At 39.2% G+C, this 24974-nt stretch overlaps 1 protein-coding gene across 3 annotated transcripts in view; it reads right to left on the bottom strand.

The window, feature by feature from the left end:
- LOC126326781 (tectonin beta-propeller repeat-containing protein 2) overlaps nt 1–18192 on the bottom strand; it is a 203987-nt gene extending 185795 nt beyond the window's left edge. For 2 of the 3 annotated variants that reach the window (XM_049995790.1, XM_049995789.1), the window contains exon 1: nt 18057–18192. The gene's annotated coding sequence lies outside the window, so the exon portion shown is untranslated. The remainder of the gene's footprint in view (nt 1–18056) is intronic. The other variant, XM_049995791.1, reaches the window with a different exon arrangement.
- Between the last annotated feature and the right edge of the window lie 6782 nt (nt 18193–24974).

Here is a 24974-nt window from a genome sequence, read left to right as displayed (position 1 = left end):
TTGCTGCTCAACACAACACCCTTCATTTCAAAGACTGCTTTACAGCCTGTGCCATATGGATCATCTCCGCAAACACCAGCTTTTCTGAATTGTGCAGATGGAAACTCTCCCTACAGTATATCCTATGTTCCCGTAGCTCTCCTGGCCTCAACCTTTGTTAGCCATTTTTCTATCCAGCCCCTTTCCTGTTTGTTCCCATTCAAGCACTCTACAGCCCTCATTCCACCAACACACCCAGTCTTTTTACTTCTCTCCTTTTCTGCAACCACCACCCCCCCCCCCCCTCCCCAATATCCTGCCCTAGCTTTGTCTAACCTCCCGACTGCACCTATCTGCCCTACCCTCTCTCCACATCGTCGTTGTGCACTCCCCACCAACACTTCACTGTCCTTGCTGCCCTCCCCCACCCTACCCCAGCCTCCTCCTTAACCCTCACCTAGTTACCACTCCTATCATGCACTGCTGCTGCTGCTCGCAGTGTGGCTTCAATTACCAGAGACTGCAGGCACGTGTGTGTGAATGCATTTGCATATGTGTTTGTGTGTGTATCTGTCATCTATTTTTCACAAAGGCCTTGATGGCCGAAAGCTTATATTGTGACAGTTTTTTCTTTGCTGTGCCTATCTGTGACTCAGCATCTCCGCTATGTGGTGAGTAGCAACTTTCCTTCTAACAATATTTTGTAAGATTTTGGGCTGTTGTTAAAAATAAATATTGTACTGTTGTTCATGTTCTCATTTTTGTCTCTCACAACAGACTCTAGTAATTTTTTTTTCACATTTATTCATTTGGCATGTTTTTGGCTTTATGTTGGTTATGCAGAATACTGACATTTGTATTATCAACATAATGTTTTGTTTAATGCCTGTGGGAGATTAGTGTTCATACGTTGTAGCCCCCCTAGAGCTGAAATGATTTTCTGGAATCTGATGTCAAACAACCTGCCTCTTTGACTAATGTAAAAGCAGTCACAGCTTAAAAATTTAATTTTGTAAATATGCATAAGATATGGTAGCTTTGCAGCATTGTTACTATGAAGTAATTTCTGCCCAAGCTTTTCTCAATGGTAAAAGATACGTTTGTGTCTTTGAATGTCACTTTACTCTTTCATATTTATCTGATGGATTCCCATCTACATGTCTGGCCAGTCTTACTCTCAAAACCCATCGCTCCACCTCAAGCCTAAAGAATCAAAACCACATTTCTTCACATTGAGTGAACAGAGTTGCAAGGAAGAGTAAGCATATGGATACGAGCTAAGAAATTACGAAATCATAAACTCTTACTGTAGAAAGACACATAAAGGTAGATGCATAGACATTTATAGAAGAAATGATATAGCATGTGGAAAAGTCAAAAGGATTGATGATCTGAGTAAAGAAATGGTACTTGACGTTGCAACAATAAATTTAAAACTAGGTAACAACAGCCTGATTACAGCAGCTATGTTTAGGTCAGCTGGAAGCAGTATTGAAGAATTTGTCAGTTGTCTGGAGGACCCACTGGGGAAAACATTGGCATATAAAAAGAATAAGTGTTGTTTCTTGGAGATGTCAACATAGACTTTTTAAATAACGGTAATAATTATTTCGATTATGTTGACTTACTTATAACTATTATCAAATAAACTCAGAACCCAGAAGAATAACTGTAGAAACACAGACACGCATGGGTCATATTCTCACAAACACAATAAAGGAGAACATAAACATAGCCATCCTAGAAAACTACATATCCGACAACAGAGCCTTGCAATGGAAATTGATGTAGTGAATGTAGATATAATTAAAAGTGGCATATTTATGTATAAAAGAAAATTTAATGATAATAAACTTAATAGGGCACTAGGCAATGAAAAATGAGAACCAGTTTACAATGCAACAAATGTGAATGGTAAATGGAAAAATTTCTATACACTAGTCTATAAAACTTTGAATGAAAGATCCTTTAGTAAAACAAGTAAACAGAGCTATTAATCACAAAGCTGAGAATTTCTCTTCTGAAATCATTGAACTGAGAGAGAAAATGAAAGACTGTTAGATACTCTTTAGAGATGCTAAATTACAATACTATTTAACAAAATACAAACTGCTCAGGAAAAAAACACAGATTATTTGAGTAAGCTCATAAATATGTCTATCATATAAGCAACTCAACCTGTGTTAGTAAAACAGCCTGGAAAATAATGTACAAAGACTGTGGGAAACTGCAATCTCATTAACACACCAGCATAATGTTAAAAGGAACTGAAGATATAACAAATGACCCAAAATAAGTCTGTGAGAAATTCATAGAGATGTATAGTACAAGTGGCACAAATGAAACACATGACTGGGCACCCACTTTAAATGTTACAAATACAAGCCGATCTTTTATCATCCATGGCATTACTGAGTGGGACCTCCTAGTAGTCATTTCAAAACTTCAAGCTAAAATATCTTGTGACTGGGATGAAATTTCACCTAAGCTGCTAAAGAAATGCAGAGGAGAATTAGTGAAGCCTCTGACACGTCTAACAAGTATCTCCCTTTGTCATGGAGAATACCCTGATCATCTGAAAATCACTCAAATTCTAATGGTGCATAATAAGGGAATAAAAATTGACATGATAACCTATAGGCCAATGTCATTAACTTCATAGTGTGGGAATTTAGTAGAGAAGGTAATATTGAATCAATTTGAGGTATATTTCATCAAACAATCTCTTCAACAATCCACAAATGGTCTTAGAAAAGTGAGTTCTACTGTAACTGCAGTAGCAAATTATAACTTGAAACATTAAAAAAGTTAGATGAAGTACAAAAGGTAAGAGACATCTTCCTGGATATGAGTATAGCTCTTGACACTCTGAAGCTAATTTACAAAAGGATTGAATAGTCGGCAACAATCAAATCAGGCCACAAGGTACTTCAGTGTGGTTTGTCCCAAGGAAGTATACTGGGGCCTTTTCCATTTCTTGTGAAGATATTTGTAAATAAAGAGAAGGCAATGACACTGAAATTTATGCTTAGCAATAATCGGAACACAAATAGTACTCAATTTACACCTCCACTGGCCTTAGGTACACAAACCAATACAAATGTTTGGGTATAGGTGCTGATAAACACCCTTCATTGAAAGAATATATAGACCCTATTTGTAAGAAAATCAGCATAAATGTGTATCTACTGAAATGGGTCTCAACCTTCCTAGACCATTATCACTTGAGACAAATATAATTCAGAGTGAAACATCCACATCTAACATAACATACTGAGATTTGGGGTGGGCCGTCAGCTGTCTACACAGACAGGCTCTTCAGACTATGAAAAAAGGCAGTAAAAGTGGTAGCAAAGGTGAACAGGAGAGACCATTGTAGAGAAATGTTCAGAAAATATAAAACACTTACCATATACTCTATGTACATCGTGCAGGCAATAATGTTTGTGAAACAAAATCCTCAATATAACCTAACAAAAGGTAATGTACTTGGATACAATACACAGGGAAGGGAAAACTTTCACAGAATTGTACATAAAAAAAGGCTGCAGACCACAGTCCACATACAATGGGAACTCTTTTATAACAGACTACCACCTGACCTCAAGAAAGTTAATTTACACACCTTAAAGAATAAACATAAGTGTTTATTAAGAGAAAAAAGCTGTTATTCAATAGAAGTACAAGTTGTAATATCTCTTTCTAAAACAGTATATAAAAACAAAATGATAATTTCTGATCACCATGCATTTTATAATTGTATATACTTATCTTTCGAGCTGTAATGTCTCTCTGTAAAATGTATATAGCATGTTTGTTTCTGCAACAACAACAAAATCATAATTTCTGACCTTCACTATTTGTATCAACGTGTGCACTTATATATGTTAACTAAACCTTTGCATATGTGAACTAAAATGACAATGTCTGAAAATTGATTGTTGTATGGACAGCAAACAAACAAACAAATAAATCCCTTAGCATTATAAAAATGATAATGATGATGAATGAGTCAACAGAAGAGTTTTGTGACGAATATAGACTCATGTCAATAGCTGTGATTCTTTCACAAGAAATTAATTACTCGGGATAGCGAATAGAGAGTATCAATAAAAGATGATATAGGTCATGCACTGGTGAAGGCAGAGAAGCAGGAGAAAGTGCACAGGTAAAGGTTTCTCCAGGTAAGGTTCAAATGGCTCTGAGCACTATGGAACTTAACAGCTGTGGTCATCAGTCCCCTAGAACTTAGAACTACTTAAACCTAACTAACCTAAGGACATCACACACATCCATGCCCGGGGTAGGATTAAAACCTGCGACCGTAGCAGTCGCACGGTTCCGGACTGCGCGCCTAGAACCGCGAGACCACCGCGGCCGGCACCAGGTAAGGGCTGGGGCACAAGATGTACATTGCATCTTCCTTTCTTTCTCTATCCTTTGCACAGATACCAGGAGAAGATAATGTGGAATCAAAAAGTGATAAGTAACACACAGATAGATTTCAAGTACATGGAGGTAAGATTTGGAGTTTACATCTGGGCCAAGGTGGAGCTGGGTGGCGACCTCCTCCACAGCAAAACAAGTGGCACAAGATGAATCTTCACCAACTCCATCCCACAAGTCAACTACTACAATGGGTACTTTCTTATAATGGGTTCATATGCAGCCTGCTTTCATTGCTTCAGCAGCTAGTATCCTCTGTAATGACTTATCAAGACCTAATCTACATGACAGGTTAAGTGAGCCTGGGCATGCCTGAAGGATGTGGCAGGTGCACAGAGTAGGTGTCTTTTAGTTCAGTGTGTAGCCATGTGTGAGGAAGGTATGACCATTACAAAAGTGACAAGACTACAGTTTCCATTCGAGACAGGTGAAGTGACATTCTTCAGTTCTTGGTGGAGGCTATTACCATTATAAGTTTGTTGGGTAGCTCGGTGGCCATTAATTCTTCTTCCCATTTTTTACAATACAGTGTCTGATATGGCATCACAATTCATATTGGCAGCAGGTCCCATGCTGAGGCTTCCTTAACAAAAGTACCACCATGATAATTGTCTGAGATGTGTAACTGGCTTGGAGATTCTTATATTGTTAATGTTGTATAAAATGTGTGAATGGTGGTCACCAACATATGAGTCAGAGAGTAAGTGCCAGTTAAGCCCGCCCGGTTAGCCGTGCGGTCTAACACACTGCTTTCCAGGTGGGAAGGCGTGCTGGCCCTAGCATGAATCTGTCCGGTGCATTAGTGTTGAGGTCCAGTGTGCTGGCCAATCTGTGGGTGGTTTTTAAGGCAGTTTTCTATCTGCCTTGGCAAATGCGGGCTGGTTCCCCTTATTCCGCATCAATTACACCCACTGGGGTTACACTTGTCTGGTGTGAGATGTTCCCGGAAAGGGGCCTCTACTGGCGACCAAACTGCACAATAACCCTAGGTTTGGTGTGGGGTGGTGTGAGTGGACTGCTGTAGCCTATTGTGGGGTTGTGTACCACTGCAGGTGACGGCAGGGACGAAGGACATAGCCTCTCCATTGTTTCTAGGTCCCCAGTTCCATGCGACACTATACATTACAATACAAAGAGCCAGTTATCTTCAGGCTACTGAAAGAGCCACAGCACAGGCGAATATTTCTAGCAGGTTGGGTTTTACATGTTTGTGATCTCTATGCACTGCTAATAAGCTAATGATTTTGGTGTGCAGATACTGCAGAGTCTCTGCAATTCTTGATGTCGCAATATCAGAGATCTATTCAACTACTGGTCTGCACCCCATCTGTGCAGTGGTGGGCAACTTATCAAGTTATCTCAGGAAAAAAAAGGAGCTCCAGAAACATGTCTTCCAGTCCTGCTGCTGCTGTTCTCCATGTCTTTGAATAATTCATAAGGAGACGGATTTTCAGATTCTGGAAAAATGTCATGTAATGAGGATGCTCTGGTCTAAAACAAATCTTAATCACATAATTAATTGTGAACTGTTGGTGAGATACCTTTAAAGATGGAGTTCTGCTTCTATATGCAAACAATTGAAAGGTCTTGTGGGGAAAGCTCCAGTGAAGGTAGACTCCTCTGTGGTGCACAGGGTCTAGTAGGCATAAAACAAAGTGCTGCTGACCTGTAAGTGGCACATTTATGCTCTAATTGGATGGTAAAATTTTTCTATAACATGTCAATCTGCTCCCCAAGTAGTAGTTAAGAGAAAGGTAGATAATTTATTTTCTGCATACAGGTTGTCTTGAGCTACTTTTACATGGTCACTATGACAGTTTGTGATCAAACAGCACTCCTAACAACAAATGTCATCTACCACTTTTAGCTGTCAGTTACCCAGATATAATATAGGGTGCGAGTGGGTGTGTTGGGATTGATTTAGTGGAGGAGACCAACCAGCGAGGTCATCAATCTGATCGCATTAGGGAAGAAAGTCTGCTGTGCCCTTTCAAAGGAACCATCCTGCCATTTGCCAGAACCAATTTAGGGAAATCACGGAAAATGTAAATCAGGATGGCCGGACACAGGATTTAACCATCATCCTCCTGAATGCGAGTCCAGGTTGCTAACCACTGTGCCACCTCACTCAGTGCTGAGTGGTTCAAATGGCTCTGAGCACTATGGGACTCAACAGCTGTGGTCATAAGTCCCTAGAACTTAGAACTACTTAAACCTAACTAACCTAAGGACATCACACACATCCATGCCCGAGGCAGGATTCGAACCTGCGACCATAGCTGTCACGCGGATCCGGACTGAGCGCCTTAACCGCGAGACCACCGCGGCCGGCAGTGCTGAGTGGATGGATCGAATTCCACAGAAGAAGAAGATGGCGAAGTTTTTAGACAAAATATTATACCCATGTTTTGAGCCCATATTCGTATCTCCTGAATGAGTATTTAAGTATGACATCCCACTGAGCCTAGTGATCTAGAACTATAGCACAGACAGAAGTCTTTGACATATAAGGCCAATGATATATTTGCTCCAGCAACAGCAGCAATTCCATTTATGGCAATTACAGAGACTGTAGTGCTCGAGACTGAACCCTGCAGAACCCCATTCACCAGGACATGTTTCATGTTGAGAGTCATATCAACTAACTCAAAATGACGACGGGATGGTTTTTTTTTTTTTCCTTCTTCTTGCAAAAGTTAGTAGATTGCCTCAGGAGCCCCACATGCACAATATAGCTAACATGTAGTGCCAAGATGTTGCATTGTATCCCTTTTGGAAGTCAAGGAGGACCACTACCAAGTCTCAACAAGGATGAAAGCCTCCCTACTGGCATAGTTCACATAAAATGCGGTTTCTTGTGGATTTGACTTTAGAAACTCACTATAAATTAATGGACACAAATTTCTTGTTTCCAGACCCCAACAAAGCCTGTCACTGAGCATCTGTTCCAGGAAATTGCATAGGTTCCATTAAACTTATCGGTCTGTAGCTGTCTATATTTTTATAGACATGTTTCTGTATCTGTACATAAATGCTAGTTTCTGCCCAAAGGGTGGAATTAAATTCCTTCTTGTCAAATTCTGTTAAACATCAGAGTTATATGCACTATGGTGGCAAAGTATGTGATTGTGTATGGTATGTGGGGTCAAGGAGGTATCTTTGCACTGTGCTAACACATTGTTTATTCCCAGTCTGTAAAAGAGGTGTTTAAGATCTCTCTCTGTTGGGTGTTAAAGACAAATACTATGTTACGTTAAATTTCAATGTAGATTAAAATCTAAGTGAAAACTGTTTGAAGCTGACATTCTGGGATAATATGTCACCAGAAATTTGGTTACGTCAAAAGGATCTCTATGAAGTACTACTCTACCTCAAATTCCAAATTCCAACTGGGAAACAATGCCCACTGATACATCACACATTTGACAACACTTGGATGTCTGGTGCATGTACATTCATTGAATCAATGTATTGTTTCCAACAATCCCACTTCCATTGTCCGACTAAATAACATGATTGTGCTTGAAGTCATTTATATAAAATTAGAATATAAAGATAGGGATGTCCTCTTTGTTATTGTAATGTCCTTCACCTGTTTCTTGAAACCTACACAGTACAGATTTGCATCAAAATGGACAGAAGACAAGTGTATTACATGTGTGCTGCACTGTTAATTATATATAATTTTTTTATTTTATTTATTTATTTATTTTTTTTTTTTTTTTTTTTTTTTTTTTTTTTTTTTTTTTTTTTTGCACAGACTTGTCAATATCATTTTTGTGGGATATGGTGACATAGGCTTCAGTGTACTATGCAATGTCTAAAATCCATGATTAGCAGCTTGATTACTTGACCTCTACTATTTATACTCTCACTACCCCCACAGATAATTGTGGGCGTTACATTCAAAAGCAGGATAAAGGAGAGGGGTAACTGATATAATAGTTATTCCATCTCCAGACACTTATGAGCCATGACACGATGACCACCTGCTTAATAGTGTATTGGTCCACCTTTGAAACACAATACAGTATCAATGTCTTGTGGTATGAATTTGACAATTCCTTCGCATGTTTCCAGAAGTAGGGGGCACCAGATGGCTACACACACACACACACACACACACACACACACACACACACAATCTGCAGTCTCAGAGAGTGTAGTTTCAGCTCTCTGAGACTGCAGATGTATGTGCAAGTTGCACTTGCGTGCGTGCGTGTGTGTGTGTGTGTGTGTGTGTGTGTGTGTGTGTGTGTGCCGCTGACAAAGGCCTTAAAGCTATGATTGTGTTAATCTTTTTTTATTGTGCCTATCACAGCCCAGCATCTCTGCTATATGGTGAGTAGCAACTTTCCTTCTCTCCAATTGTAATTGACAATGTCATTGCATCAACATGGGAATATGTAGGGGTCATCTGCTGTGAAGTCTCACAATCAATGAAATTTTCATTCTGCAGCGGAGTGTGCACTGATATGAAACTTCCTGGCAGATTAAAACTGTGTGCTGGACTGTTACTCGAACTCAGCACCTTTGCTTTACACGAGCAAGTCTCTACCATCTGAGGTACCCAAGCATGATTCACGCCCCGTACCTCATCTCCTACCTTCCAAACTTCACAGAAACTCTCCTGCGAAACTTGCAGAACTAGTACTCCTTTCTTCCAGTGAGAGGGATATCAACTAGGTCAATACAGACTCAAAGTGCTTGAGATTGCGTTTCAGTTGCTTCTTTAGTCAATAAGATCCCAGTCTTCATTTTCTCCAGCATGGCAACTTTTCCAAACTTCTCTTTAATATTCACCTCAAAAAATATAGGTTTCATTGTTGTGTTAATCCTCATATACATGAGGTATTGAGTAAATTGTTTGATTTCTTATTTCCTAGCCTGGTCCTTGTCCCAAGGCATGGTTAGCAAAGAGGTGGCAGAGGGTCCATACTAAATTTTCTTATTCCAGTCACTAAGACAGTGAGTTCCACATGGTCTTTATCTGGTCTAAGTTTAACTCACACATCATCTACAGCAGTCAAGGGCTCTCCTCAGGGGTGTCATCCAGCCAAAGCAACATCCACCTGACTTGATGTTCATTGCTCACAGTTAGATTAAAACTGAAGAAACTGCAAAAAGGTGGGAATTTAAGGAGATGGGACCTGGATAAACTGAAAGAAACAGAGGTTGTACAGAGTTTCAGGGAGAGCATAAGGGAACAATTGACAGGAATGGGGGAAAGAAATACAGTAGAAGAAGAATGGGTAGCTTTGAGAGATGAAGTAGTGAAGGCAGCAGATGATCAAGTAGGTAAAAAGACGAGGGCTAGTAGAAATCCTTGGGTAACAGAAAAAATACTGAATTTAATTGATGAAACGAGAAAATATAAAAATGCAGTAAATGAAGCAGGCAAAAAGGAATATAAACGTCTCAAAAATGTGATCGACAGGAAGTTCAAAATGGCTAAGCAAGGATGGCTAGAGGACAAATGTAAGGATGTAGAGGCTTATCTCACTAGGGGGAAGATAGATACTGCCTACATGGACGATAACTAGTTTGGACAAGAAGAGAATAGAAGCTTTCGAAATGTGGTGCTATAGAAGAATGCTGAAGATTAGATGAGTAGATCATATAACTAATGAGGAGGTACTGAATAGAATTGGGGAGAAGAGGAGTTTGTGGCACAACTTGACCAGAAGAAGGGATTGGTTGGTAGGACATGATCTGAGGCATCAAGGGATCTCCAATTTAGTATTGGAGGGAAGCATGGAGAGTAAAAATTGTAGAGGGAGACCAAGAGGTGAATACACTAAACAGATTCAGAAAGATGTGGGTTGCAGTAAGTACTGGGAGATGAAGAAGCTTGCACAGGATAGAGTAGCATGGAGAGCTGCATCAAACCAGTCTCTGGACTGAAGACCACAACAACAACAGTAAGGCAACAGGTCAGGCAGCAGAAATTTGAGTCCTACGTTTCAGTGGGCTAAATATGAGAGAGTACGCAACTCTATGCTGGATTGGTTACTGTATTGATTTTCTTAAAGGAGTTCTTATACCATTTGCTGAGAATGCAAAGGTTATCACCTTACACCATGGACAGATGGGTGGAGGGTGTGGAAGCAGTAGGTTACCATATGTTGTGGGTGGAATAATTTCAGAAGAGAAGAATGTCTTGTAAGAATAACTCCCATCTGACAGTTTAGAAAAGTAGTGGAAGGGAGGACCCAGGTGGTGTGGGTTGTGAAGCAGTCATTGAAATCAAGCATGCAAGATTAGCAATCTATCGTTTTCAATATTGCTGCTATTCCAATCCGGATTTTTCACTGACTGACACTGTACAGGTAATATTTGTTACTGCCACTTTGTAAATTAATACTGTAATCTACCTCATCACTGAAATTTTTTATGTTCAGTTTAATCACCTACTTTAATTTTAGCATTTTTTAATTTATACTGTTGAATAATTGTAATGCATGGTTTTATTTTTTTATACTTCAGTTCCAGTATAGTAAACACTCAAGTCTGTAATTATTAGCATATTTTGTTACAGCACACTTTATGTTACAATTAATAATTTTTTTGGTGGTGGTGGTGGGGAGGGGGGGGGGGGGTGATAAACATGGCTTGTTGTATATCCATACAGTTCTTTTTTTTGCTGGATCAACAGAGCATCAATGAATGAATGAATGTACAATCAACACATCCATATACTTAGGTATGCTTCAACATCCAGAGTCAGTTGACTTAAAACATTTTCTGAGTTTGTACTACGTCATAATGTAAAAAACTATACTGGAGATGCCAACATTTTGGCCACTGTTATAATGGCCTTCTTTAAGATCTACTCAAAGAAGGCCACTTTCACTGTGGCCGAAACATTTGTTTCATCAGTATAATTTTTTGACACTACCATACTCAGAAAGCTTTTACGTCAAACAACACATCTACAATCTGATAAGCCTCCTTGCCTCAATCTCCACTCAATCTCACACTCACTGACAGCCCTGTTCCCAGGCCTGCTCACCTCCCCATTTCACTCCATCATTCTACACTTTCACTCTCTCCACTCTACTGCAGTCTCCTTCCTCTGGCCTATCTTCCCATACCTACCTATTCCTCCATTTCACACTTAACTTCCCAGTGCCTGCAGCAGAGCTTTCTGGACAGTACCAAATTCCTATCCCATATCACTCAGTTCACCTGACATAGCACCTCAAACCTGTCAAGCTGAAATACCAAGGCAACTGTGGTAAATACCTATGCAATGAAGTGAAGTGGGACCTGTAAGTGTCAAGAGACACAAAAAGGAGGCAAAGCCTTATAGGTGATGCAGTGACACAGATAAGATTTTAATATCAAAGTATTAGGGATCTTTGACTTTTATTTAGTCATTCATAAATTGACAGAACAAGTTAAAACAGATATTTGCACATAAATGTATAAATAAATGTAAAGTTCAACAGTTCACTTGCTTCTTGCAGCTAAGGCTATGGTTGTCTGTCCTCAATAGCATCCATTGTCTTTTTTGAATATAGATAGACCATTTTGCTAGTTGTGTTTATCACTTTACCATGAATTCAATGTAGCAGACTTCACTCTTGTATCTATATGAAAGGAATACGCCCTCCACCACTGTGAAATGAATGTTAAAACAATTTGTAATCTGTTGCTAACATAGCAAAATTATTTAATGTTCCTGATTGTATCAATAAATTGTTTTGTGAAAGATGTGTGGTAGTCTAGAACCACTGTTGTAATGAAATTATATCTATTAGAAGTAAGACAAAGGGATGTAAATAGGTCTACAGCATGATAATTTTACCTGTCTGGTGTCCACTGCAGGAGCACTGTGGCTGTATTGAAATCGTTATTATACTAATAGATTTGTACTTCAAGACCATTTAATTAGGCAGATATTGTACTTTAGACTTGGGACTCACCCTTCAAACTTTAAAATAGATCTTCTTAGATGGAATTCATAGCCCATTTCATTGACCTGAGGTTAACTTATGAACCTATAAAAGAGTTGAACTTTTTTGTAAGAGACCAATGGTAGCCTTGAAAGAATACCACAATGGAATGATAGTTGTTAAACGTTTAAACAGGAGAATGCAAAACTGTCTGCGTACTAACAGTCTGCTGAACAGCATCAATTAAGGCTATATCAATGACCATATGAACATCAATGATCTGCATTTCATTAGAAACATGTATGCAGTTACTTTTCCTCTCAGAACTAGGGTGAATAAAACTGTAAGATAAGACTACAATAGAGCCTTGCATGTTTTCATTGTCTATTCAGTCTTTAGCGAAGTACCTTTTTCCCTCTGATAGAAACAGGACAGTATACATACCAGAAAAGATGGGCCAAATCTGTCCATAAATACTATTGGTGAGATCAGTTTACATCTGCATAGCAATTATATGGTGAAGTACTTGATACTGAAAGCAAAATATTGTGTTCTAATATTTCATCTTATATCTCAATCTATGTATTCAGTTATCTTGTGGCCAAAACTTGCAAATAAATAAATAAATAAAATAAGACTAACACAGAAAACGCACTGTTATTCGAACTAGTAAATTCTTTTACACAGTCTAGACGCATTCATGCGACCACTGCCTGTGTTCGACATAAACATGCAATAACAACTCACAGGTGGCAGGTGGCAGCACAGCTGTGGTCATAGTGTAACACACATGGTAAAATGGTGCTATCCAAAACTAGCACTGAAGCAACTGTGGTGCACCATGGGCCACAGTTTACAGGGGTGAACGACAGCTCCTGAGGGGTCTATGGCCAAACAGATGTGCAAATGTTGAGCATCTGACCAACCAGACAAACGACGAAGCTACCAACAGTGTCTTCTCAATTAACATACAGCGAATGTTGACGTGTATGGGTCTCCACAGTAGGGTTCCTAGTTCAGGCACCTGTGCTGTTCATTGGCAACAAAGGATGGAATTTGCATACCAATACTCCAATTGGACAGTCAGCAAATAGCAACAGGTCGCCTTTTCAGATGAATCAAGTTTTATGCTCCGAAACGTCTTAAAGTAAACACCTTACAACAATTATCAGAAGGACCGAGGCAGAGGAGGGAGCATAATGGTGTAGGGAATGTTTTTGTGACATTCACTGGATGATTCCGTCATTCTGAAAGGCACAATGGCTCAGCACACGTATGCATCTATCCTTGGAGCCATGTCCATTACTGCATGCAGATCATTTTTTCCTCAGCACAATAGCATCTATCAGGAGGACAATGCAACATGTCACGCAGCTCACTGTGTATATGCATGATCCGAAGAGCAGCAGGATGAGTTTACTACACTCCTCTGACCATTTAACTCCACAGATTTAAATCCAATCCAAAACACATGGTACCATCTCAATCACATTGTTCGCTTCGCGGATCCTCAGACGAGAAACCTGGTGTGGCTAGCCACAGCATTTACATCAGCATCTCTATTAGTACCTTACAAAACTTCACTGACACACTTTCTGTGCATCTTGCAGCAGTGTGCACTGCAAATGGTGGTTATTTGGACTTTTGACAAGTGGCCACAATTTAACTGAACAGAATAGTTTTCTTAAACTATTTGATTTCTTTAAAAATGCACTTATCATGCAATTTTGTGTCTATATCTAAGATACGAATTCACTGTAGAACTATCTTACTAAATGTCAGGAAAATGTGTAAATTGCATGGCACAGCTACTAAACTTATTCAAGGCGAAAAATAATACTGTCAAAAACGCCAGTGAAACAACCAGATAATAGCTTTCCCTCAATTCCTTTACAGATTTTATTTCATATTTCATAGACAGCAGCAGCAGCAGCAGCAGGAGTAGAAGTAGTAGTAGTTGTTGTTGTTAATGGCGGCGGTGGTGGTCACAGTTGTGCGGTGGTCACAGCTGTTGTGCTAATAATACAGTAAAAACATTTTCCCTAGCACATCATTTGATCCAGCACTAAAAAATGTCATGGTGGCTGTAGGAGAAGAGTTCACATGGGATCCAAAGTTACTTGGAACATGTTCGCAGTGTGAGAGTGACAGAAAACATAAAAATCAGCGAAAGAAGAAATGAAGTTTGAGAACTGGCAGAAATGCAAAAGAGGGACTGAGGGATCATTACGTTGATAAATGGACAGAAGATTCCTTGGATATGCACAGGAGGTAGGTATGTCAATGTTTACAAGAAACACTCAAACATTATTTAGAAAACATGAGAATTGTATGTTTAATCTACATCCATACTCCGCAAACCAGTGAAGTGCTGGCAGTGATTATTTCCCATTGTATCAGTTATTAAGGTTTCTATCGTTTGCAATCAAGTAAGGAGTGCAGGAGGAAAGGTGATTTAAATGTTTCTATGTGCATGCTGCAATTAATCTCACCTTGCCCTCATGATTCCTAAGGGAGCAACATGTAGTGAGTTGTAGAATATTCCTTGTGTCATCATTACAAGCTAATTCTTGGAACTTTGTAAGTAGGCTTTCTCCGAATAGTTTGCATTTATCTTCAGCACTCTGCCAGATCAGTGCTTCCACCATCTCCATGACACTTTTCCACAGATCAAACAAACCTGTGACCATTTGCACTGTCCTCCTTCGTATATATTCAACATCCTCTGTTAGTCCTGTCTGGCACAGGTTCCACACATTTAAGTGGTATTCTAGGGTGGGTTGCACAAATGATTTGTAAGCATTCTCTTTTATAGGCTCATAGCATTTCACTGGTACTCTATGAACAAATTGAATCTGCCACTTGCTTTCCCTGCGAATGAACCTGTGCGATCGTTCCAGCACATATCCCTCCAAAGTATTACCCCAAGTTTTTTGTGTGAATTAACTGATACAGTCATGACTCATTAATATTTTAGTCGAAAGAAACTTTGGCTTTGCATTTTGTGAAGAGCACAATTTTACATTTATGAATAGTTAAAACATGCTGCTAATCTTTGCACCACTCTGAAATCTTATCATGATATGACTGAATATCCGTGCAGCATTTTTCAGGTAATACTTTATTATAGTTACATGCATCATCTGTGATAAGCCTAATGTTACTATGATGTCAACAAAGTCATTAATAAACAACATGAACACTAGGACACATTCATAGGTAACTCCACGTCTGTTGATGACTGTCCAAGAAAGCCTCACTCCAGTCATAAAATTCACTTCATATATCATATGATTGAACTTTTGATAGTAAGTGTAGGTGTAGTACTGAGTAAAATGCTTATAGGAAATTAGGGAATACTGCATATACCTGCCTTGATTCATGCCTTTCGGTATGTGAGAGTTGGAGTTCATACGATCAATTTCTTCAGAATACATTATTGTCGATATGGAGGAGGTCATTCTGTTCAAAAATCCTCATCATTCTTGAGCTCAGAATGTGTTGTAAGATTGTACAACAAATAGCTGTCAAGGGTATTGGTTGGTAGTCTTGTAGATCACTGCTGCCACTCTTCTTGTAGAGTGGTGTGACCTGTGCCTTCTTCCCACCACTGAGTAGGCATTTTTGTTGAGGGATCTGTGGTACATTATGACTAACAGAGGTGCTAACTCAATCACAAATCCTGTACAGGATCCGACAGGGATTCCATTGGGCCATGGAGTTTTGATAAATTTTAAATAATTTCAGCTGTTTCTCAACACCACTTATACTAATATCTACATCACTCATTTTTGCAGTGATGTGAGAATGAAATTGTGGGAACACTCCTGGATTTCTTTTTGTAACGGAACATTTGAAAAATGAGTTAAGCATATCTGCTTTGCTATCCTCAATGAAAGTTCCTAATTCATCCTTGAGTGTCTCGAGTGGTAACACTAACAGCCTTTACAAATAGAATTTGGGTTTTATTGGAGTTCTTATTATAATATTCTGATATTGTAGTCATTGATGTCTTCACAAGTTTCTTTAAAATGACTGTGTATCACGGGATGTCCCTCAAATCCTGAACTCTTCTACTGAGTACATATCTACACAGTGAATAGTCAACTATTCTTTTAAACTTGAGCCATAGTTCCTCTACATGCTCTGGTCCAAACTAAAAGTTTCAGGTTCCTCACTGAGATATGACACTACTGCTTATCTAGTTTACTGAACACACAGATAATTCTATTTGTTTTAGCTGTCCTCCGTATTTTGGTAATAAGTGTTGCTACAACTTCCTCATTGTCACCATTACCAGTTACTATGCAGCCATCCTCAAACAGGTCTGATGTATTTGTTGCTGTTTTTATAATACTGTACACAGTCCTACCCCAATTAGCAACACTCAGGTAACTGCACTCCTTTTTTTATTAAAAAAGAGGTGGCAAGTGATAGGAAGGCATCTCTTCTAGTAGTATATTGACCTTCGTCTTGTAATAATTATGCACAAAACTTTACATGTACTGGTATCACAAACAGTCTTCAGTTTAAAGAAGGCTTCCCTCCATGGGCTTCATTACAGTATGGTTAGAGCTCTCCAAACTAGCATAATCACTCGCTGTAGTCCCAGTCATCACACCTAAGACCTTCACTTGCTACACCAGAGAAAGATGACTGAGTTTCATCTAAACAGTGTGAAAAAAATATTGGATCACGGGCTTGAGATAAGTACCTGGAAATGTACACAGTAACAATTATGGTACACTGCAGAAGTTTTAAGAGTAATGAATTTGAGTTCTATTTATATTTCATTTGCCACTCTTGGTTCATATTACTCTAGTTGTCGTGGGAGCTGTAACTACAGACTAATAATAAGTGAGCAGCTGTAGACTGTCTTATTGCTATCAATTTTCACACAAATTATATGAGAGTGAGAAATTTATGGATAGGAAATAACAAAGCACTGTCCAGAAAATGTTGTTGGACCGCCAGTTGTCAAATTTTTATCCTTATGAACACCAGAAAAACTGTTGTACAAATTGCTATTGTAAGAACTGATTTCTACTTTGAAAAATAAACAGAAACGAAAAACTGTCTGTACAATAAATCACGGTGTAAATCCAATGAACTAAAATTTACATCAGTTTCGAGAAGTCAATTAACAATCTGTCAGATCTATCTCTCTTGCTTGGCGATTTCACCCGCACATCACTCCACAAAGCATGCATTCCTGCAGTAGTGTGGTCAAGAAACCGTGTATAGGCTTACAGAAACAAGCAAGCGCATGTTATGCATTTATACAACAGCATACATACAATCCATACAAATTGCACAGTAGTAAATTTTAATAAACCTGTTTAGCACATAGAGGGGTCACTAAAACAATTCGAAAACATATGCAAGTCGAACATAGTATCATACTGATGTTTTTAGTCAAACAGGCAGAAGCCAAGGGGATTTACTGACAACTGTGAGAAATCGCATAAGAACGAAAAACATAACAGGCCACACGACATTTCATTTCGAAAAATGACTTTTTTTAATGATCATGCTAAACCAGTGACAACCAACAAACCGAAATGTTTTCGTCATAACTGGTAACTCACTGCACAATTTGAAATAAAGGCTCCCTTTTTCAAGAGTACCCTTGTATCTTACGCACAGTGGAACGAAAACAATCCTTAATCTCCATATCAACAAAACTACCTTTAAGTTTTCAATAAATGGTGATTCTGAATCGCAAATACATACTATTATTTGACTGACAATGATGTTGTTTTATTCACATCCCAATGTTGACATGTTTCAACCGCAAGCACTTCAGACCTTATTTACATCACAAAAACATTTCCCCTGTCACGTACATCTCTGATTCTTTTACGACTCTGGTGATGTCAGCTCAGTGCGGCCAACGTAAAGAAGTTCTAAAACGCAGATGAACAATATACCAAAAAAGGATGTGGTCATAATGAAATGACCTCAGTGAAACTCAAAACAAAATTACGAACGAGAACGTCTCACAATCTATAAATGGACCATATTATCAAGGATAGAAGTCCTGAAGAAATAGCTCTTCTTGTGCCTGCTCAACACACTTTTTTCTTTTTTTAAATCGGCAAACCGAGCAATTTGGCGGAAGCCTACACACAGACCGACTAACAGCACACTGCTCTTCTTGCTTGTTCTTTATGTTGGATCTGTTGTCGTTATGTTGCTCGAGATGATGTTTGGTCTCACAAAAAAATGGTAACGATTGTCTCAGAAAAAATCGTATTACACAAACAAAAGATTTTAATTTCAATTAAACAGTAGCTTTTCGTTAAGTATTTTAAAAGCAATACTTTGGACATGTTTAGTTAATAGTCAGCAAGTTGTTCTTGATATTAATGGTGTTGTATGTTGAATCAGCATTGATTCAGTTCTTCACTGAAGAAATGCTATTTCACGTCAGTATGCTTGCTTCTCCTTAATACTTACCATATCAACACCAAATGTAACTGTATATTTTTATTCAGCAATTCTTCTGCGAAACTCTTAAACCTTCATCTCTTGAGATCATTGAGCTGCAAAAACATATTAGAAATAGTGAATAGAATAGTGAAAGTGAGTGGAGTTGAGGTTTATTTAAGAAACCAGTGATATTTACAGTACCTTCACAATACATACATTCACTTATGAAATTTGATATTAATGTTGTTGTTGTGGTCTGCAGTCCAGAGATTTGTTTGATGCAGCTCTCCATGCTACTCTATCCTGTGCTACCTTCTCCCAGTACATACTGCAACCTACATCATTTTGGTTCTGCTTACCGCATTCATCTCTTGGTTTCTTTCTACGATTTTTACCCTTCACACTGACCTCCAATACTAAATTGGTGATCCCTTGATGCCTCAGAAGATTTCCTACCAACTGATCCCCTCTTCTAGACAAGTTGTGCCACAAATTTCTCTTCTCACCAATTCTATTCAGTACCTCCTCATTACTTATGTGATCTACCCACCTCATCTTCAGTATTCTTCTGTTTATTTTATTTATCTCTTGTTCCGGTGATCCATGTTGTGACACTATCACAGGATGTATCACCACATTACGAAATCTACTATTCTCTTCTTGACTAAACTATTTATCGTCCACGTTTCACTTCCATACATGGCTAAACTCCGTACAAATACTTTCAGAAACGACTTCCTGAGACTTAAATCTATACTCGGTATTAACAAATTTTTTTCTTCAGAAACGCTTCCTTGCCATTGCCATTCAACATTTTATATCCTCTCTACTTCGACCATCATCATTTATTTTGATCGCCAAACAACATAACTCCTATGGTTCATGGTGTGGGTTCCTGTTGTCCTACTTCATGAACCACGGGCAACATGTGAGTGGCCAAGTAAGTGGTCCTGACAGTCGGGATACCAGTTACTGTGGAATAAGGCTGGGCATCTCGGACATATTCTGAGTCGTGGTCACCTTTGTGCTCAGATGGCAAATACTACCAAATCCACCGGTAAGTCCCTCAACCGTTAGGGGTGAAACTCAATGGGACCCAGGGCAAGTAAGGCTATCAACCTGCTTGATGTTGGCAACAATCAGAGCAAAATGCCTCGACCTTCTGAGGTAACGGAGTCCCACATCTAATTGACAAACCAGGGACTCTTAAGATACGACTTGGCAAACGAATGGCATCGAGATGTGGAGCTATTAATATCAATGGAGGCTACTCTGGGAAGAAGGTAGAGCTGGCAGAGGTTGCAAGTAATATGGGGTTGGACATTTCAGCTGTTAGTGACATTCGGGTAAGGGGTGAGAAAGAACAGGAAGTGGGAGAATACAAGGTCTACCTATCAGGAGACAAAGCAGGAATAACACAATGGGGTGTAGGGCTTTACATCAGGAAAGAAATGGAACCCAATGTAGTTGCAATAAGGTATGTAAACTAACGACTGACGTGGATAGATTTGACAGTGTCTAGCAAGAAAATTAGGATTGTGTCAGTATATTCGCATTGTGAAAGGACAGATCAAGATAAGATAGATAGTTTTTATGACACACTCTGTTGTTTAGTAGTTAGAGTAAAGGACAAGTGCAGTGTTCTGCTCATGGGTAATTTTAATGCCAGGATTGGAAATCGAACAGAAGGGTATGAAAAGGTTATGGGTAAATTTGGAGAAGATATGGAGGCCAACAGGAACAGGAAACAACTCTTGGATTTCTGTGCCAGTATGGGCTTAGTAATTACAAACTCATTTTTGAAACATAGGAACATTCACCAGTATACTTGGGAAGGCAGGGGAACCAGATCTGTCATTGACTATATAATAACAGATCAGGAATTCAAGAAGGCTGTGAGGGACACACGTGTATTCAGGGGTATCCTTTGATGACACTGATCACTATTTAATCTGCGGTGAAATTGATTTTGTGAGGCCAAAAGTGTAGGAAGTCAGGTCCATATGTAGGAGGATAAGAGTGGAGAAACTTCAGGATAAGGAAATCAGCACAAGTACATAACAGTGATCTCAGCAAGATACCAGTTAGTTGAATGTAGTCAATTACAGTCATTGGAAAAGGAATGGACAAGGTACAGGGTCACAGTACTAGAAGTGACTAAAGAATGTCTTGGTACAGTAGTGTGTAAAGGTAGGAAACAGCTTAGTGGAATAACACAGTCAAGGCAGCCAGTAAAAGGAAAAAGAAGCCGTATCAAAAATGGTTACATACTAGAACTCAGGTAGACAGAGAAAGTTATGTTGAAGAAAGAAACAAAACCAAACACATAATTGCAGAAGAAATCTTGGGAAGACTTTGGAAACAGGTTGGAGACTTTTGGTCAAGCTGCTGGAAAACCATTCTAGAGTGTAATTACCAGTCTTCGAAAGGGAAGTAAGAAGGAAATGACAAGTATTTTTGATATCAGGAAAACTGCTGGTGAATCCTGTGGATGCCTTGGGCAGATGGGGGGAATATTTTGAAGAGGTGCTCAATGTAGGTGAAAATACCATCAGTAATATTTCAGATTTCGAGGTAGAATGGGATAGGAATGATGATGGAAATGGGATCATATTTGAGGAAGTGGAGAAAATGGTCAACAGATAGCAGTGCAAGGGTACACAGGATAATTGAAATGGCGTGGGAGTCGAGACAGGTTCCATCAGACTGGACGAAAGCAGTAATCACACCAATCTTTAAATATGGAAACAGAAAAGATTGTAACAACTACAGAGGTATCTCTTTTATCAGCACTGTAGGTAAAATCTTCTCAGGTACTGTTGAAAGGAAAGTGCGAGTAGTAGTTGAGGACAAATTGTATGAAAATCAGTGTGGGTTTAGGCCTCTTAGAGGTTGTCAGGACCAGATCTTCAGCTTACGGCAAATGATGGAGAAGTGTTACGAGTGGAACAGGAAATTGTATCTATGCTTTATAGATCTAGAAAAGGCATATGACCGGGTTCCTAGGAGGAAGTTATTGTCTGTTCTTCGAGATTACGGAATAGGAGGCAAACTTTTGCAAGCAATTAAAGGGCTTTACATAGATAGTCAGGCAGCAGTTAGAGTTGACAGTAAATTGAGTTCATGGTTCAGAGTAGTTTCAGGGGTAAGACAAGGCTGAAACCTGTCTCCACTGTTGTTCATATTATTTATGGATCATATGTTGAAAACAATAGACTGGTTGGGTGAGATTAAGATATGTGAACACAAAAAAGTAGTCTTGCATATGCGGACAACTTAGATGTGTTGGCAGATTTGATTGAATATTTGCAAAGTAATATTTCAGAGCTAGATCAGAAATGTAAGAACTATGGTATGAAGATTATCATCTCCAAAACGAAAGTAATGTCAGTGGGAAAGAGATATAAGCGAATGAGTGCCAAATAGGAGGAACAAAGTTAGAACAGATGGATTGTATCAAGTACTTAGGATGCATATTCTCACAGGATGGCAACATAGTGAAAGAACAGAAAAGGAGGTGTAGCAAAGTTAAAGCATTGAGCGCTCAGCTACGATCTACTCTCTTCTGCAAGAAGGAAGTCAGTATGAAGACTAAGATATCTGTGCACCGTTCAATTTTTCGACCAACTTTGTTGTATGGGAGCGAAAGCTGGGTGGATTCAGGTTATCTTATCAATAAAGTTGATGTGACGGATATGAAAGTATATATTATGATTGCAGGCACTAGTAGATGGGAACAATGGCAAGAGGGTGTCCACAATGAGGAAATCAAAGAAAAACCGAGAATGAACTCTATAGATGTAGCAGTCAGGGCGAACAGGCTTAGATGGTGGGGTCATGTTGCACACATGGGAGAAGTAAGGTTACCTAAGAGATTCAGGTGTAGAGGGTAGGAGGAGTCGTGTTAGACCAAGGAGAAGGTACCTGGATTCAGTTAAGAATGATTTTGAAGTAATAGGATTAACATCAGAAGAGGCACCAATGTTAGCACTGAATAGGTGATATGTAGGAATTTTATAAGGGAGACTATGCTCCAGACTGAACGCTGAAACGCATAATCAGTCTTAAATGATGATGATGAATACCACAACCCCTTTACTACTTTAAGTGTCTCATTTCCTAAACTAATTCCCTCAGCATCACGTGATTTAATTCGACTGCATTCCATTATCGTCGTTTTGCTGTGTTGTTTTCAGCTTATATCCTCCTCTGAAGGCACTGTCCATTCCGTTCAGCTGCTCTTCCAGGTCTTTTGCTGTCTCTGACAGAATCAGCTTGTCATCGGCAAACCTCAAAGTTTTTATTTCTTCTCCATGGGTTTTAATTCCCACCCCAAATTTTTCTTTTGCTTCCTTTACTGCTTGCTCAATATACAGATTGAATAATATCGTGGACAGGCTACAAACCTGTCTCACTCCCCCCCCCCCCCCATCCACTGCTTCCCTTTCGTGCTTCATGCCCCTCGACTCTTATAATTGCCATCTGGTTACTGTACAAATTGGGAATAGCCTTTCGTTCCCTTTATTTTACCCCTGCCACCTTCAGAATTTGAAAGAGAGTATTCCAGTCAACATTGTCAAAAGCTTTCTATAAGTTTGGAAATGATAGAAACGTAGGTTTGCCTTTCCTTATTCTATTTTCTAAGATAAGTCGTATGGTCAGTATTGCTTCATGTGTTCCAACATTTGTATGGAATCCTAACTGATCCTCCCCAAAGACGGCTTCTACCAATTTTTCCATTCTCCTATAAATAATTCATGTTAGTATTTTGCAGCCCTGGCTTATTGAACTGATAGTCCGATAATTTTCACATCTGTCAATACCTGCTTTCTTTGGAATTGGAATTATTATATTCTTCTTGAAGTCTGAGGGTATTTCGCCTGTCTCATACATCTTGCTCACCAGATGATAGAGATTTTTCATACATGGCTGTCACAAGGCTATCAGTAGTTCTAATGGAACATTGTCTACTCCCGGGGCTTTGTTTCGACTTAGGTCTTTCAGAGCTCTATCAAACTCTTCATGCAGTATCATACCTCCCATATCATCTCCATCTACATCCTCCTGCATTTCCATAATATTGTCCTCAAGTACATTGCCCTTGTATAGACCCTTTATATACTCCTTCCAACTCTCTGCTTTCCCTTCTCTGCTTAGAACTGGTTCCATCTGAGCTCTTGATATTCATACAAGTGGTTCTCTTTTCTCCAAAGGTCTCTTTAATTTTTCTGTAGGCAGTATCTATCTTACGCCTAGCGATATATGCCTCTACAGAAAGGGATACATGACGCTGCCACAAAAGTCTTTGGTCATTTACCAATGGCATTAAAAGTCTGACAGATGGGCAACCAGTATTTAAAAAGGAATTTGAAAAATTCTAAATGACAGCTCCTTGTATTCAATAGATGAATTTTTGAATACAGGGTGGTCCATTGATAGTGACCTGGCCATATATCTCACGAAATAAGCATCAAACGAAAAAACTACAAAGAACGAAACTCGTCTATCTTGAAGGCGCAAACCAGATGGCGCTATCGTTGGCCTGCTAGATGGCACTGCCATAGGTCAAACAGATATCAACTGCATTTTTTTAAAAAAATAGGAACCCCCATTTTTTATTACATATTTGTGTAGTACATAAAGGAATATGAATGTTTTAGTTGGACAACTTTTTTCGCTTTGTTATAGATGGCGCTGTAATAGTCACGAAGGTATAAGTACGTGGTATCACGTAACATTCCGCTAGTGCGGACGTTATTTGCTTCGTGATACATTACTCGTGCTAAAATGGACCGTTTACCAATTGTGGAAAATGTCGATATCGTGTTGATGTATGACTATTGTGATTAAAATGCCCAACGGGCGTGTGCTACGTATGTTGCTCGGTATTCTGGACGACATCAGCCAAGTGTCCGGACCGTTCGCCAGATAGTTAAGTTATTTAAGCAAACAGGAAGGTTTCAGCCACATGTGAAACGTCAACCACGACCTGCAACAAATGATGATGTTCAAGTAGGTGTTTTAGCTGCTGTCGTGGCTACTCCGAACATCAGTAGCAGACGAACTGGGGAAGCATATTTGACAGTGGAAAAGCACATTAACATTGCAGAGGAGCGAATAGTTTGTGGATGCGAGCCCCACTGTGTCCCTGCTAGTTGGGGAATTAGGTTGTTTTGAGTGAAGATTTTTATTTTGGTGTTCTTGCAGTGAGTTTTGCAT

Source organism: Schistocerca gregaria, chromosome 2, assembly GCF_023897955.1.
Source record: "Schistocerca gregaria isolate iqSchGreg1 chromosome 2, iqSchGreg1.2, whole genome shotgun sequence".
NCBI classification, from domain to species: domain Eukaryota; kingdom Metazoa; phylum Arthropoda; class Insecta; order Orthoptera; family Acrididae; genus Schistocerca; species Schistocerca gregaria.
Note: the sequence above shows the minus strand (reverse complement) of the source record. Positions and strands in the feature narration are given on the sequence as shown.